The 15,767-nt window shown below is 42.9% G+C and overlaps 1 protein-coding gene across 4 annotated transcripts in view; it reads left to right on the top strand.

The window, feature by feature from the left end:
• FOXO3 (forkhead box O3) overlaps positions 1–15,767 on the top strand; it is a 149,073-nt gene that overhangs the window by 127,182 nt on the left and 6,124 nt on the right. The window contains exons 3-4 of one of the 4 annotated variants that reach the window (XR_013345610.1): positions 13,780–13,849; positions 15,264–15,414. The exons of 2 other annotated variants lie outside the window; for them this stretch is intronic. The gene's annotated coding sequence lies outside the window, so the exon portion shown is untranslated. The remainder of the gene's footprint in view (positions 1–13,779; positions 13,850–15,263; positions 15,415–15,767) is intronic. One more of the 4 variants, XR_013345609.1, reaches the window with a different exon arrangement.

Consider the following 15,767-nt stretch of genomic DNA (forward strand, 5'->3'; position numbering starts at 1 on the left):
CTCTTTGTTTCTGCAGATCATTTGGGTTTTCATCTGCATCCATACATCCATCTTCTTACATACACACATTCACTCTCTCATGTTATAGATTCCTCCTGAAGTGTCCTTTGTCTCCAATGTTTGTTTATTAGTATAGGGGAATAGATTTCAAAATACAGGAGTACAAAAGGTTAGTTATAAATTAGAGTGTGGAAATTCCATTAACTTCAGACTAATGTATAGAATACCCCAACTGCAAGGCTAATAGTTTGCGACATACTATAAACTTTTTTTTTTGTCTTTCAAGTTTAAATTGCATAACGTGCTGACGAACAGCCCGCTGACCCTTGCTACTTGAGGTATTCTGTAGTTAATGGAGATTTCTTTCTCTAATTCACAGTTAGACGGTTAAGGAAAGGCTTTGAAGCTGGGGAACAGCAGTGGTGAGCGATGCTTCCAGCTGCATGTTTTGAGCATTGTAGAAGATACAGATTGATTTGTTGTCTGAAACAGAAAGGACTGTGCCATGTACAGAATTCCTTCATTTAGTCTTCAGAGGCCACTTCAGTAGATGTGATAGTTGGCTGCCCCCATCCTTTATATTTTCTGGAAGAAAGGAGCTTCACTGATTTCTTTGCAGTACAAGCCAAACTCTTTCCACATGTCAGACTGCTGAAGTGCAAGGCCGGGAGATGGTCTTTGGAGAGAATGAGCCGAAGAATCTTAATCTCATCCTGCTGATCATTCTGTAGGATAGCATCTTGACAAGGCCGTGCATGCTATGTGGTTATTTACTGAAATTCAAAAGACTCAGACTCTCTTTCAGTTTTGTCTTTTAATAATTTTAAAAAAGAATGATTGCAATCCCTCAGACTCTAGAACCCTTGTCCTTGAACTATTAACAAAAACTTCCAAAACTCCATACTTGTTGAGAGAGCTGGTTTTTTTCTGTGTGTGTTTGTTTCTTTTCCTTCTCAGTGCATACATAGTGTATTGAGTTAGAAATCCCAAATCTTCAAGTGATGCATAAAAACAAAGCAGGAATGTTATCACAGTAAAATGTACAAGGTCACCGTTTGCCAACAGGCCTCACAAAAATAAATGCCCTTGACAATATTGGTTGACAAAATGTATCCAAGGAAATGCCTTGACACCATGTTTTAGTAGCATCGCTATGCCACTTACACGAAAAGGATATCTACATGGAGCCTTGGCTGGTCAACATTATAATAAGTGTTCTGCGGAGGAATATCTGCAAAGTTCTCTCAGCTGCCTCATAAAAGATTGCCCTTTGTCATTCATGGAAAGAATAGATGTCTTGATCTTTCCCAGGCTGAATACTTAGAATAAAGAAACTGGTACTTGTGTATGAAAGGCCTTTCTTTACAAAGGACAGACTTGTTAACTCTGGTGGAGTACTGGCCACTTTTCTGTGGAGGGCTGTCATGGCCTCTGATTATTGGACCTGGTGCTATTGGTTCATTTGGTACCAGGTGCAAGGGTAGATGTGTTTTTTGTCTGAATTTACTGATTATGAATAGTTCCTGGTTTATTAAACAATCCCATTTGAGAATTTGCTTCCATATGAGTGTCTCTTATTTTGGTAAAAGTGTCTCACATAAAATATTATGCAGTAATTCTGCACTGCTTTTTCAATTATTTGTCTGCTTCACCATAGTTATAAGGAGCTTGAATTAAATGCTTCTCTAAGCAATTTTCTGATCTCAGTAAAGAATCTTTATAAGATTAAAGCTTAAGAAACTACTTTTCAGCAGAATGTTTCAGCCATTGCAAACATGAAATCTGCTCCACGAAAAAGGCTGAGTGGGATTTCAAAACCAAAATGTATCATTTTCAACAGGTTATCAACATACATAGAATACTAAGTACTAAATTTTCCATAAACCGGCAAAATCTCTTGGGAGTCAGTTTTTTGGAAAGAACAAATAGAGTTGTTTTGTTTGTGCTTAGAATTTATTTTCTACGTGGGATTTTTTTTTTATTTTTTAATCCAAAGACTTTCTTTATAGGGCCAATGCAAATGTGCAAAGAATCCAATGTTATGAATTTAGTTTATGTAGAAATTTCTGAGATAGAACACTCCCCACTTTTGTTACACTGGCTATGTGCCTCTGATGGTAACCAGGACCAGCATTTCAGAGGGACCTGATTGGAGCATGATATAATGGTTGTTGGTTTTAGTCTAGAAGAAGGAAAGGGAGAGAATCAGTAAACTTTCTCCTACTTCATTCACTTGTCTGCGATTTCCTCCTGTTCAGACAGTTGAGGCGTGTGTTCCTTTTTAGCTTCCTTTCTTTTGTCCTTCTCCTAAAGGTATTGAATGTACCCCCCAACACCCTCAATAATCAGGACAATTTTTCAGTCACTATTTCCCTAACCTCTCTTTAGAGTACTTCTGATTGTTAATGTCTCTTCTTATCACCTGGGTGTCCCACAACAGCTCTTCTTTGTTTTGTGGTTGTTCTCACCCACTGAACACTCAGGAAGCAGTACTGACCAAAACGTACCTAGAAAGGTAGAATAGTTTGGAACTTTATATCAGAATGTCATGGGCTGGTGATCAGCATCTTCTGAAGAGAGATTTTAAATTTCTATTTCATCGGATTCCTCTAGGTTCCATAATATAGTTGCAGGGGGATTGAGTTGACTTGTTTAAAAATTGAAAATAAAAATACCTCAAAAATTGGCTAGAGACGTTCATTTTTCCTCCATGCATCATTTAAAATGGTACATTCCTAGGTCAGAGAGTCCTGGCAAGGTCAGCTAACTATAGTTGTAGATTACCCAAATTACAAAGGGTAACCCATAGTGTTACATCACTGAAAACAACAATTACCTCCACAATATAGCAAATGAGATGAATTTTTGGGCTGGTTGTTGATTTGTTATACCTGTATTCACCAGTTAAGCCTCTCTGGGTGAAATTCACCCCTGTGCTCACACAAGGCTCCGTGGATCACTGAAGGCCCACTGAAACTCATGTTTAAAGCTTAAGCAGTGCATAAAGCCTCTACACTTGGATAAATTCCACCCTTTGAATTGGAGAGGTTTGCCTAGAGAATGTTCCACAAAGATGTTTTTGTCTTTGTAGAAAATAAGTTTGCTGCTGCTGCAGTTGAAATTAAGAAAGCAGAGGTTGAGCACCTATTGTCCAAGGAGTCTGACTGTCCCAGGGTCATACGTGTTCCCTTTTCTGAAGTAAACACCATCATGGGGATCACCATGCTGGTCAGAAAGAAGGCACCCTCAAATAAGCTTGTATCTTAAGTGTAGGGTCAGCAGGCAGTAGTTATCTAGGTTTATATAGATGGAGATAGGATAGAGATTGCTTTTAAAATCTAAAGGATTTTAAAGCCACCAGAGGATTAAGGGATTTCAGAGAGGCCCTTGGATGGCAGGTAGGACTCAGAGAAGTGGCACAAGGACCCACACAGAATGCTGAAGGAACTTGATGGATATTTGTACATCTCTTGCCCCTATTGAGACTGGGCCCTGCCTAGTTTGTGGCCAGACTAGAAGGCAATTTTATGGGGTTGAAGAAATGCTGTCTACTTTACAGTTCACTTACATTCTGATCTAAGTTATATTCAGGTCTGAGTTTGAATCAGCAATACCCTGATATTGATTACTATTATTATTATTATTATTTATCATTTTACAATGCCCAAACATGTGGTAGGCACCTCACAGCATTGACAGAAGACATGATCCCTGCCTTGAGGATCTTACAATTCAATAGGTGACATGATACAAGAAGTGGGGATTGCAACCAATAGGTAATATGGGGTGCTGTGTGAGTTATAGCAACAAGATTACACAATTACCAAGATTAGTCTTTCTCCCAGGCTGATTCAGTCATCAGGTTGGGTTTTTTAATAGTAGCTGATATGATAATAAATTGTTGGCTCATGTGGGCATTTCAGCAGAATCGAGTCTTCAGGAGGTTATTTGAATGAGGAGAGTTTAGCAGCTTGGCAGACTGGAAGAAGGAATGTGTTCCAAGCATAGAGGCCAATATGGAAGACAGCACAGAAATACTTGTGGGACTATCTTTTTCACTAATTATTTGTGAAACCATCACCTTTATCCATTAGTACATGTAAGACCGATATATTTTCTAACTGTTGTATAAAGCCAAACCTTTTCATGAGCATAAAATGAATTCTCCATTTTTAAAAAGATAATGAGGACTAAAAGGAATCATTTAAGTCCTAAATCTTGTTATAACATATCTGTATTTTTGTATTTTTTCAGATGTATAACAGATTCTGATTTCTACTGCACATCATCAACTAGACATTTTGTAGATGTTTGCCAGTTTATCTATTAACATTTCTAAAGTGCTTATCACTATAGTATTACTGAGATATTTGATGACAGTATATGTTGCTCGGGTGAGATTAGAAACTGGCTCATTTTCTCTAAAATTGCAATTTAATTAGTAGGTGTGGATTTGACCTCTTTGGATATTAAATTTAATATTCATGTCTGCTTATCATGGCAGTGTTTTAGAAATAAACAATTAAATAAGGTTCAATTCTTCTTCAAGTGATTGCTCATGTCCATTCAACTTAGGTATGTGTGCTCGCCATATGCACCAGTGCTGGAAGTTTTTCCCTCAGCAGTATTCGTAGGAGACTGGCTCTGGCGCCTGCTGGAGTGGCACACGTGTGCCACGGCATGTAGGGCACCACCGATGCCCTCCACCCTCAGTTTCTTCTTGCCACCAGTGACGATGCATGGAACTGTTGCTGTTTCATCTAGAGCTGTTGCTTTTCTTTCATTCGAACTCTTTTGCCTCTTGCAAATATTACTGTATACAGTTTCCCTCTAGTTTAGTTCAACCTATTTGTTAAGTTAGAGACTTAGTAGGTCCCTAAAGGGACTTCACCTTGGGACAGGGCATGCCCCGGTCCCCAGGCCTTAAGCCCTGTGACCATGCCCATTAGTGATCCACATAACAGTTGTTTACAGCGCTTGGGCGAAGGTCACATTAGCGATAAGTGCAAAATCTGTAAGTCCTTCAAGCCCAGGATGAAGAGGGAACGTGACATTCGCTTGAAGGCGCTCCTGATAGAGTCTGCCCTTACCCCGATGCTGGAGCAGTGCTCCGATTCAGCACTGAACACCATGACCTCGGTGCGCAGCGCCCCCCCCGGTACCGTCTGCGAGTCGGTGCCGGTCTCCTTCCGTGGCTCCAGCCAAGAAGCCCAGGAAGACGGGGCGAGGAAGGTCTCCAATTTCCCGCAAGGGAAAGGACAAGTCTGGGGTGGACCAAGGCCCTGTCTCAGGCGCCTCTTAACCACCTTTGGGATCTCGGGCCCCAGCTCAGGTTGAGAGGTGTAGCCCATCCCACTCCGCGTCGGCTACCCCAGATAGCAGCAGAGGTCGTCAGCTCTGGGTGTCATCCTCGCCCGAGGCCCTCCAAGCAGCACAAAATAATATGTCCCTCCCAGTGTCGCGCACTCCGACCCCTTCGGGATCACAGTCCCGGGGTAAACGCATGTTGGGACCAGCATAGTCTCCACCTTTCCAGCAGCGCTTCCCGTCATGGGGGAATGTCATGCCAGCGGTCTCCCCCTCACAGCCGACATGCTTCTGATCATGATAGGCAGACGCTTCATAGCCCCATCCGGACTTCGGACAAGGGCTGAGAGGTTCGAGGCGCTGCTCGCCAGTGACCAGATGCAGTCCTCTGGAGGCACGCGCCCCCCGGCAGGAGTTCCGGAGTCAGTGCCCAGAATCTGTGTGGCACCGGTACTGCTCCAGGGACAGATCGAGGGACCAACGTTACCGTTCCCCAAAGCGTCGCCGATCCCCCAGGGCGGCGTCATCACGTGCAGCTGCATCTTCTCGACGCCAAGCCCGCTCTAGTTCCCGATCCCGCTCCACATCGCGGTACCACTCATGAAGCGTGAGGCATAGATCACCAGCCTTTGGCCATCGCGGATCCGCTGAGCGTTGCCAAGGCCCCGGTCCAGACACACGTCAAGGTCAACCAGATCCAACTCTGGGAGGGGCGACCGGTACCAATCGGGACAGAGCCACCAATCAGCTCCGTCTTGTTCGCAGGGGAGCGACTGCTCGGGCTCTGGCTCAGGTTCGAAGCAAGGTTCCCTAGCAGCAAGACAGGCTCCAGCACCTACGGTGCAGACTATGTCAATGGCACCACAGCCAGGCCTGTGGCCTCAGACTCCGTGGCCGGCACAGTGGTACCCCTGGAACCCATGGGGGTTCACTCAGTCCTCTCAGGCCACCTGCTCAATATCCAGAGCTTTGGAGAGACTGGCAACCGCCCTTTCCCATCCCCCTCCAGCCCAAGAGACCCTGGCTGCAGGCACCCCGCAGGCACAGGAGGAAGTGGGTGAGCAAGCCGCCAGACCACCTCTGGTTGCAGAGGACCCCGTGGTACCAGCTTCCTTCTCATCATCGCCAGGTGAGGCCATAGTAGGGCCCCTTCTACCGGTTCCCCGGGATGATGCTACGGCACATCAGGAGCTGCTAAAAATGGTCGCCGCCAACCTGGCTCCAACTCCAGGCAGAGGAGTTAGAGGAGCCCACAGACTCCCTCTTTAATGTTCTCTGCCCCGTGGCCCTGGCCAGGGTAGTTTTGCCCCTACATGAGGGGGTTGCTAAAATTACAAATGCCCTCTGGCAAGCCCCCTCCTTCTTGCCTCCAATCTCCAAGAGGGCGGAGCGCAAGTACTTGGTGCCATCCAAGGGCCACGAGTACCTTTATACCAACCCTGCTCCCAATTCCCTACTGGTAGAGGCGGTCAACCACAGGGAGAGACAGGGTCAACCCGGGGCTACCCCTAAGAATAAAGACTCAAGGAGACTAGACTTGTTTGGGCATAAAGTTTATTCATTCTCCAGTCTACAGTTGTGGGTGGACAACCGTCAGGCCTTACTAGGCCGCTATGATTTTAATATGTGGCAGGCCATGACCAAGTTCATGGAAGTCTCTGCGTTTCCCCTGACCCCAGCTAGGGTTTGCCTACGCATACTAGGTCACATGGCGACATGTGCATACGTGGTGCTCCGCACCAGGCTCCGGATGTGTCCCCTGCAGCAGTGGCTAGTGATGATCTTCTCCCAGTCCAGGGGCCACCTAGAGAAGGTTGTCACCATGGTATTTATATCGCTGCGATGGTGGACCAACCCCAGGAAAGTCCTGGAAGGAGTTCCCTTTGTCAGCACCCCTCACTTAGTTGAGTTGGCTTTGGACACCTCGGACCTCAGATGGGGGGTGCACCTTGGCACCCTCCAGACCCAAGGTATGTGGTCCCCAGAGGAGTCGATGCTACACATAAACGTCAAAGAGCTCAGGGCAGTGCACAGAGCATGCACAGTCTTTCTAGCTCACCTACCGGGCAGCGAGTCAGAGTCCTCATGGACAACACAGCCTCGATGTTCTACATCAACAGGCAAGGCAGAGCATGATCCTTGGCCCTTTGCCAAGAGGCACTCCATTTCTGGGACTTCTGCATTGACCAGGATGAGATAAACTGTTTTATTTGTCTGGTGAAATTATGAGGTACAAGGTGCAATGCAGTCCCTTCATTTGGACCATGTACCCTTGAAGAGTCTCATTGACTTCAGTGGGTAGAGAAGAGGGTAGAGCAAAGCGCACTATGGGGGTGTGATTTCTACAGCGTACTAACATCTTGCACATTAATTGGTCCATGTAGACACTGGTGGAGTGCTTTAACATGGTGTTAAAGCGCATTAGGGAACCTTTAGTTCACACCAGCAGGGGCTACATGGACCAATTAATGTGCAGCACCTTAGTGTGCTTTAGAAATCCCACCATAGAGGACAGTACTATGTAGGCAAGCAATTGCCATGGGTATATGGGTCAGAACTAGCAGACTCTATTGCATGATTCAGGCCTTGAGTTTATTCTCAATGCTGACAACCCATTCTTCTTCTTTCGTATGGGTTGGGTAGGTAGCAATGACTACAAATGTGTATCTTAAGTTTGATAGCCAGCACATTGCCGCAGCAGTGTCCATGGATAAAGATTGAGTAAAATCTGAATAAGGCATGTGCTTCATTATTGCATGTAATAAACTGTATTGTTTCAATGCACTGAGTACCTGCTACAAATGCTCTCAATTCCCATTGGCATTCAGTACCTCACAGGAGAGGTTCAGCACCTTGCAGGATTGGGTGCTTAATTATTGCATTCAGTACGTTATTTGTAAAAATGTATAGACATTAGTTTGGTGTTTTTATTTTTACTCTAAACTGTGCTGTCAGTTTCTTCATATTTCAGGAAACGTTTCCCAAAGATTGGCTTTTCTCTGTTCTTTTACTTTGTGCATATACCGCACATTGCTTATAGTCTACTTCACTGTTGCCCTGAGTAGTAAGTCAGGGTCTGACCTTGCAAGGAATATAGGAAATCAATGGGATTCTGTGCTGGTGAATTTTTATGCCCCCAAACTTTATGCCCCATTCACTTTCCATATCCCTTTGCAGCATCAGTGCCTTAGTGAGTTCCCCACTTGTTTGTGTGGGTCATTTAAAGGTGATAGTAAGAAGAGAGAAAGAAATATGCTGACAATTAGGAAATGTTCTTGTAAACCACAAAAGTTTTGGCAGGAGGATACAGGGGAAGGTGTAGCACCTAAAATATTTCTGACTCACTGTTAATGGATTAGTATTTGAGTTGATGGTGTACTTTAATGTTAAGTGTTTTTTCACCCCAGGCAAGCTTTTACGTATCAGGTTTGTGTCCAGGTGAACATCACATTCACCAGCTTTTGTCATTTATAAAAAAAATACCTTTATTTAAATTTTTTTAGTAGATTATTGTAATTCCAATTAATAAAATGTACAGGTCCATGGCAGGGATGTGCTTATCATTAATAAATACACTACATTAACAGTCAAATCATGGGGTTTACAGTCAACTCCAGAAGATTGACAATTGAACCATCCAGATGACTATGCACGAGAGGGAATTTCGGCCCTATGTACCCCGCCCAAGATCTCTGCAAGGCACTAGGTATGTCCAAAAAGAGAGGAATCCTCCCTTTAAGACTGCAGAGCAACAAGGGAGACTACTCCAGCCTAATGCTGGAAGTGGTTCTCATGGTCCTAGCACATTCCCTGGTTGGGAGGAAGGATTCAGCTTATTAAGATGCTACAAAGTCTTTCAAAATAGAACTCAAAGAGTATGAAGTCTTCATCCCAGTTTCAGTTGGACTTAGCCCCTCGCTCCTAAATGTCTGTCCTTTCTTTAAAATTCATTTCTTCACCCCATTCCCAAATGGCACTGCCCTTCTTCCCTGAGGGTCTGGCTTCCCTTCAGAGTTCCAACACTCTTCTGCTCCAGTTCCTGAGGGTCTGGCTTCCTGTTTTCACAGCACCTCTTGCCTGGAGTTTGACCTTCTCCACAGGCCTTCCCTGCTGGTGTCTTCCCCCTACTGACTCACGGCCCTGCAGGAGACTTTTTACTCCCTGCTGTCTGCACACCTCTGCCAACAACCACCTGCAGCTGTCTCTCCCTTTGAAAGACTCAGGTGCCTTCCCTTAAGCCTAACTGGGCAGTAAGTAATCAGTCCAGCTGCATTGGACCCTGCTTGCTCATAAAGGGGCCAGTCACCTGTGACAGGCCCCAAAATATAATCACTGAATTGTTCACTACTTCTGCAATTGGTAGGTTGGTTTATCTGGAGTTGGGCTGGATTTTACTTTTTGTTATTTTTTATTAACTAAGAAAAATAATCTATAAAAATCAGCATCCCCTCCATAGAATAGAGTTGTGAAAAGACAACTGCAAAACCAGAAATTTTCTAATGTTGCCTCTTTTTTTTTTGGATTTGTTTTATTTTTATGGATTGTATTTTATTTTTTAGTACAGTATGTTTTTGTCATGTGATTCAAGAGCAGTAATTAGCTGAAACTTGCCATCCCTGCATGCCATCCATGCAAGATTACAGGATGACATACTCTCACCAGATGACAGCATAAACTGATATTTTTAGAACAGCCTGCATCAGTTGGTCTCCCAAATGCTTTCCTCTTTGTATCAACAGCATTAGGATTTTATTACAGGATGGGTCTTTGCAAAAATTTTTTCCTGTGAATGAGCTGTAGTGATTGTTTAGAACTGCAGGTTAGCATTTGTTCTGAAATGTCCTACTGCCTAATAACTGTGATGGTTACAAGTTGATTTCTTTTTAAAGAACATTGTGCCTTTTTTTAATAATCCTTTAAAAAACACAATTTTCTTAAAGAATCAAGCACATAGAGGTTCATTTTAGAAACACAGAGTCAAGAGCGGTCTTTTTTTAAAAAACACTTTTTCATGTGAATTCTGTGCTTGATTAAGGTGATGGACAGTTCTGGAGACTGCTGTTTATTATGTTCACAGATAGGTACAGCATAGACCGCAGCAGTTCAAGCTTCCCCACTCAGATACTGCAATAATGAATGCCATAAGAGCCTGTAAATTGTGCTCTCAGTCTCCAGGAGCATTTAATCCTTGGTCTTTCTACTGAGATGGCCAGCGAGGGTGGCAGTTGTTGTGGGGTGGTTGAGGTGGACATCTGTTGAGTGGTAATTGGACTGAGAGCACTAAACTCATTTCACAGAGGTCACGGCGTGGCCCTGAAGGTCTGAGATCAGTTTCAAGAGAAAAATGCCTTTCCAGATTATTCTAGAAAGAACAGTGGGTGTTTATGCACATTTTCATTCTCAGTTAATGTTTTCTCCAGTCTTTTTTCTTATATTGCCTTGTTTCAAAATTCTTCTTTTCCTGATTTTCACAGAAAAGTAATTGATTTCAAGGAGGGCTAGAGAAATTTGATGTAGTGGGAGAACTTTCTCTCTGTCGCATTTCCTTCTGAGTTTCTGCCCCTCTGGAGCTTGTGATAGACGAGATTGTACCTTTCCTCTATCATATCTATAGGGAGCGCCTTCCTTTTAGTGATTTTTGCTTGGCTTATTGGCCTGTCATTTTCAGTTAACTTCAACAGAAAATGGGAAGTCTGTATGGCAGGAAGGATCCTTTTAAAGAGATGCTCACTACCCTAATCTGACAGAGGAAAAGCAAGTTATCGGTAAATACATGTGGAGTAATGAAGAGTAGATTTTATGTTTCTATTGCAATATAATCCAGAATTCACTATGTCTAGTTCTGCTGTCAGTCAGCAAGATGCTTTTTACCCTCTCACTGCGAAAGTGGCATTTGTTCTTCAGATACAAAAGTGGTAGTAAAATCCTTCCTTCTACTTCATAGAGGCACTAGGATACCACTTCCTCTTCCTATTAACACATGTAGCAAGACCTGACCTCTCTCTCGTGTTCCAGAGAACATAGGAATTATCTACCGTGCCAGCTAGCACACAATGTCTCATGCAGGGCATGATTTCACTATCTTGCAGACATATCTAAATCCTCTTCCTCCAGCTAACTAACCTGTACGTTTGGTCAGCAGCATCGTGCCCTGCAACTGCAGAATGCCGGTAGTGCTGAACATGCAAGTTGAAATCCTGACCCAAGTCAATGGCAAAAGTCTCACTGAGTTCAGTGGTGCCAGGATTTCACCCACGGTTGATACCACTGCTCTCCCCCTGTGTAGGTCTGTGGGGGAAAGGCAGAGTTCTGCCCATCGAACGGTAAGATCAGAGGCTTCTCGGATATTGTAGAGACATAATGTCCTGTACTTAAACTTTTTTGAGCAAGCCAGTTTCAGCAGGAGCACATTTGCTGTGACTTGCACTTGGGGAACATCAGTGCGTCACCTTTCTATTTTGAAGAAGTTTCCAGTGCAGTATAATGAACACCAGTGGGAACCAAAGGGGGAAAGCAGTCTGCATTAGGTAATGCTTATAGAGTTTCCCTCTTGGTGCCTGAGTTGAGATCAGGGCTTGGGGGACTTAATTCCAATTTAACAGTGGTGGAATGATGTTATATAGTGGTAAATTAAATGTTATTGCATAGAGGGAAATCCCATCTCAAACAACCAAGTCACAAAGTATGCAAAGAGAAGTGGTTCATAACCTGTGGGGAGCAAGCTGGGGTGAATAAGACAGGAGGAGGAGGAGGGGGCAGAATGAAAGGACTGTGTGTTGTCTGCCACACAGTCACTTGCAAGTTAAATACATTGAAAATACTAAAGCATTTGATTGATTGATTGATTACCTTGTACCTTCGCCTAGTGGAATTAACAGATCATCTAGGATTCAAAATGTTAATTGCGTATTATAGAACAGAACATAGTCTTGAGCTATCTGTAGTCAAAATGAATTTATAGTCAGTGATTTTAAAAATATGGACACTATTTTCTTAATATTGCTTGCATGCGCGTGCACACATACACATTCCCGTTTGTTACAGGTTACACACCACTGTGGAAAAAGTCCAGTGGCCCTCTTCGTTACTGTGGACTTCTGTGTGCAGAGGGCCAAAATCAAAGCTATCATTAGCAAAGCTGCTACATCTGCTTACACTGGTTCTGAATTTAGTGCAGGTGCGTGCATGTGTGTGTTTGCGTTAGAGTTGTTGGTATTAACTCCGTAGTCAAGGTGCACTGAGGTTTACACTAACAGTGAGACTGAAATGCCTTCGTGTCGCATGTTGCTGGTTCAATTTAGTCTCCAAATTTGGCACAGAAACTCTTCAAAGGATCATTGACTTTTCTGTTTGCATAGGAAACATTTAGATATGCTCCCTATTGGAAATTCTGCCAAACCCATGGAACTAGGGAGCCCACCTACCCATAGGAGCCAGAGAATTGACTGGGCTGGGGACAAGTGGGCAGGAGTCCAGGGAGTCAGCTAAGAGATCTGCTACCCAGGTCCACTACCCACCCACCTACGTGGATTCCCCATTCCTCCCACAAAACCCAGCCCACTTCTGACCTTCTCTTCAGCTGCCCTTCACCTGTGCCCTAACTCCATTAGACATTTTTCTGCATTGGTTACATCTGTTCACACTTCAGCTTTAATTATTCCTCTCACCCTGTCTCCATCAGTAATAAGGGAAATGGTGTGGACGGGGGGTGAGGGGTGAGGTGAAAAGGAAAGTATGCCTATTGGTGCTTTAGGACATAGGTGGACACCTGTGGGCAATGGAAAGGAGGTATTTACAGTTGAGTAGGAGAACTGATCAGCAGAGGGATGGATGGAGTGTTGAATGATATAACTGCTTATTTCCCTGTGTTTTAGTGGTGGGATATTGCAGTCTAGCCATCTTAACTCAAAGCTAACAAAGTTTATCATGGGCAAGTCTATGTATATGATAAACTGTAATGGGACAATGTTAAAGTCTATAGGTTACGAATTTAACCTACTTCTTTCTTTTTGTTAGTGACAGTCCAGGCAGATGCTACCTTAGCTGCATGTTTCTCTTATTTAACACTGTCTCTTTGCTAAGCCTCATTCTAGCTATTCTTTATATTGCCCAGTATATTGTTTGTAGTTTCAGAAGAGTATTTGATGGTGCAAATTACAAAAATTAGATATGTGATTGTCTATCTCTAGTATTTTCTTTTTTGTTCCTACTCTTTCTCGATACAATTTTGAAATAATTTTTTTAATGTAAATGCTGAATAACTTACTCAAGACCCGATTCAGTAGTATGCTTAAGTACATGCTTAACTTTTCAAGTATGTGAATAGTCCCTTTTGAAGTCAGTGGGACTTTTTACATATGCTTAAATGCTCTGCTAAATAGGGAACTTGATTTGATGCTGAGGAGTGAGTCTTTCTCCTGTAATTAATTAGTAGTCTCTAAGGTGCCACAAGTACTCCTTTTCTATTTACAGAAGGTGATAGCTTCCAACACCACCAGTACCAAGGAATTAATGAAAACGTGGGAGTATGAGACCGAAAAGGGTGTGTACTTATTGTACTATATAAATCGCTGCCCAGATTATATTGTGAGTACTAGACCTGGCTCACTTTCATCAAATGACCTTTTGTGATAGCATCATCGCACATTTACTAAATGGAATCCCTGCTATCCAGCCAAATTACTGAATGGCGGACGTTAATTTACTCTTTAGAAATGAAAAAATCGATATGTTTATCCATGCAGAAATCCCCTTATTCATCAAATATAGTCTATCTAAAAATACATTATTAAGGATGAAGCCAAATTTTGATTGAGTGAAACAATAATTCATCTGCTTTCCAAGGCATTCAGAATGAAGTTCTCCTGTAATGGTACAGAGAGCAGCTGTCGTTCTCTTGCTCCAGTAACCAAGAGGCAGAATTAAATTTCTGTCAGTCATTTGGTAGTATAGGAATAGGTCATTTTAGTAAAATGTTATTATAGGATCAGTGTCTGGCAACTTAGAGGGTGGAGACTTCAGAATATTCTAGCAGCCAGAGATAGTCACTTGATGACAACATTCTAGTTCACTGGTTGATCTCCTTTGTTGTTACTCACCCTGGAAATAAGGAACGTAGCCAAACTAGATCAGATCAGATCAGTGGTCCATCTAGTCCATAGTGACACTGCCTGATAGTGACCAAGACGAGATGTTTCAGAGGGGGAAAACATTTCCTTTTATTAGTTTTCATTTTGTTGCCTTTCAGTTTCATTAAATGCCCCATTGTTCTTTTATTACACAAAATGCTAAATAATTTGTGTTGGGTAAATTTTCAAAAGCATTTATGTGAAGTAGGAGCCTAAACCCCCTTTTCAAAAGTCAGCTAGGGCCAGATTTTTAAAAGTATTTAGGCCCCTAGCAATGCAGATAGGCATCTTTGTGCTTTTGAAAATCCTCTACCGCATAGTTATGTGCCTAAATACCTTTCAAAATCTGTCCCTAAGTGGCTTTGAAAATTGTCCCCTTTGTCTGTACCAGTCATAATTTTATATACCTCTATCACATCCCTTTACTCATAAGTGGGAAGCTGATGAGGACGATCTCATCACAGTCGCCTCCAGCACCTGACAATACAGCTTCACAAGTTACACAAACTTATTTGTAACTTTTTGTTACCTTTTCTTATCCATACTTATTAGTCTTTCATTTCCATGTTAATTCTCCTCTCCCAGCAGTACAGAGTTAGTGTTAGTCCAAACTGGTGTTTTCTAGCTTTTTAGTTTCTTTAGCTTTTCTTCTTCTCACAAACATGATTACTGTGCAATTTCTTACAGATAGAGTGACCATAACTGAACACAGTACAGTAGGTGATGGCATAACATACATTAATATAATGGCATTAGAACATTTTTTGTGTTATTTTCTATCTCATTCTTTATATATCCTAACTTTTTCTTTCCTTTTTTTGACCACAGCTGCACACTGAGTAGAGGTTTTCATTGAGCTCTTCACAATGACATCCAGGTCTTTTCCAGTAACTAATTTAGGATCCATCAGTGTAATTTATGCTTGGGGATTAGTCCTGCATATACAGTACAGCAGCTCCAGCATTGGGGGAATGTAGAGGTGAGCGTTATGCTACCTTGCACACCCCGACTTGCTCTGTGTGCTCCTCAGCTGTAGCTGAGGATGTGACCCTTAATGTTTTTGATTATCACTGAATTTGTAGGGGCTCACCTGTTGGTCTAGTGGTGGCATGTTGTGCCATGTGGAAGGTCAGAGTTCAGGGCCTGAGCTTTTAGTTCATTGCTCCTTGCACCAGCAGAGGCCAGAAGTACAGAGGAAGCAGCACCCTCAATCCCAGGGAGGAAGGGAGCAACTTGTGTTTCTCTTTGGCAGCATCCTCTAGCTCAGTGGTTCTCAAACTTTTTTTTCCGCAGATCACTTGAAAATTGCTGAGGATCTTGGCAGACCACTTA

The sequence above is a fragment of the Eretmochelys imbricata genome, chromosome 3 (assembly GCF_965152235.1).
Source record: "Eretmochelys imbricata isolate rEreImb1 chromosome 3, rEreImb1.hap1, whole genome shotgun sequence".
In the NCBI taxonomy this organism is placed as follows: domain Eukaryota; kingdom Metazoa; phylum Chordata; order Testudines; family Cheloniidae; genus Eretmochelys; species Eretmochelys imbricata.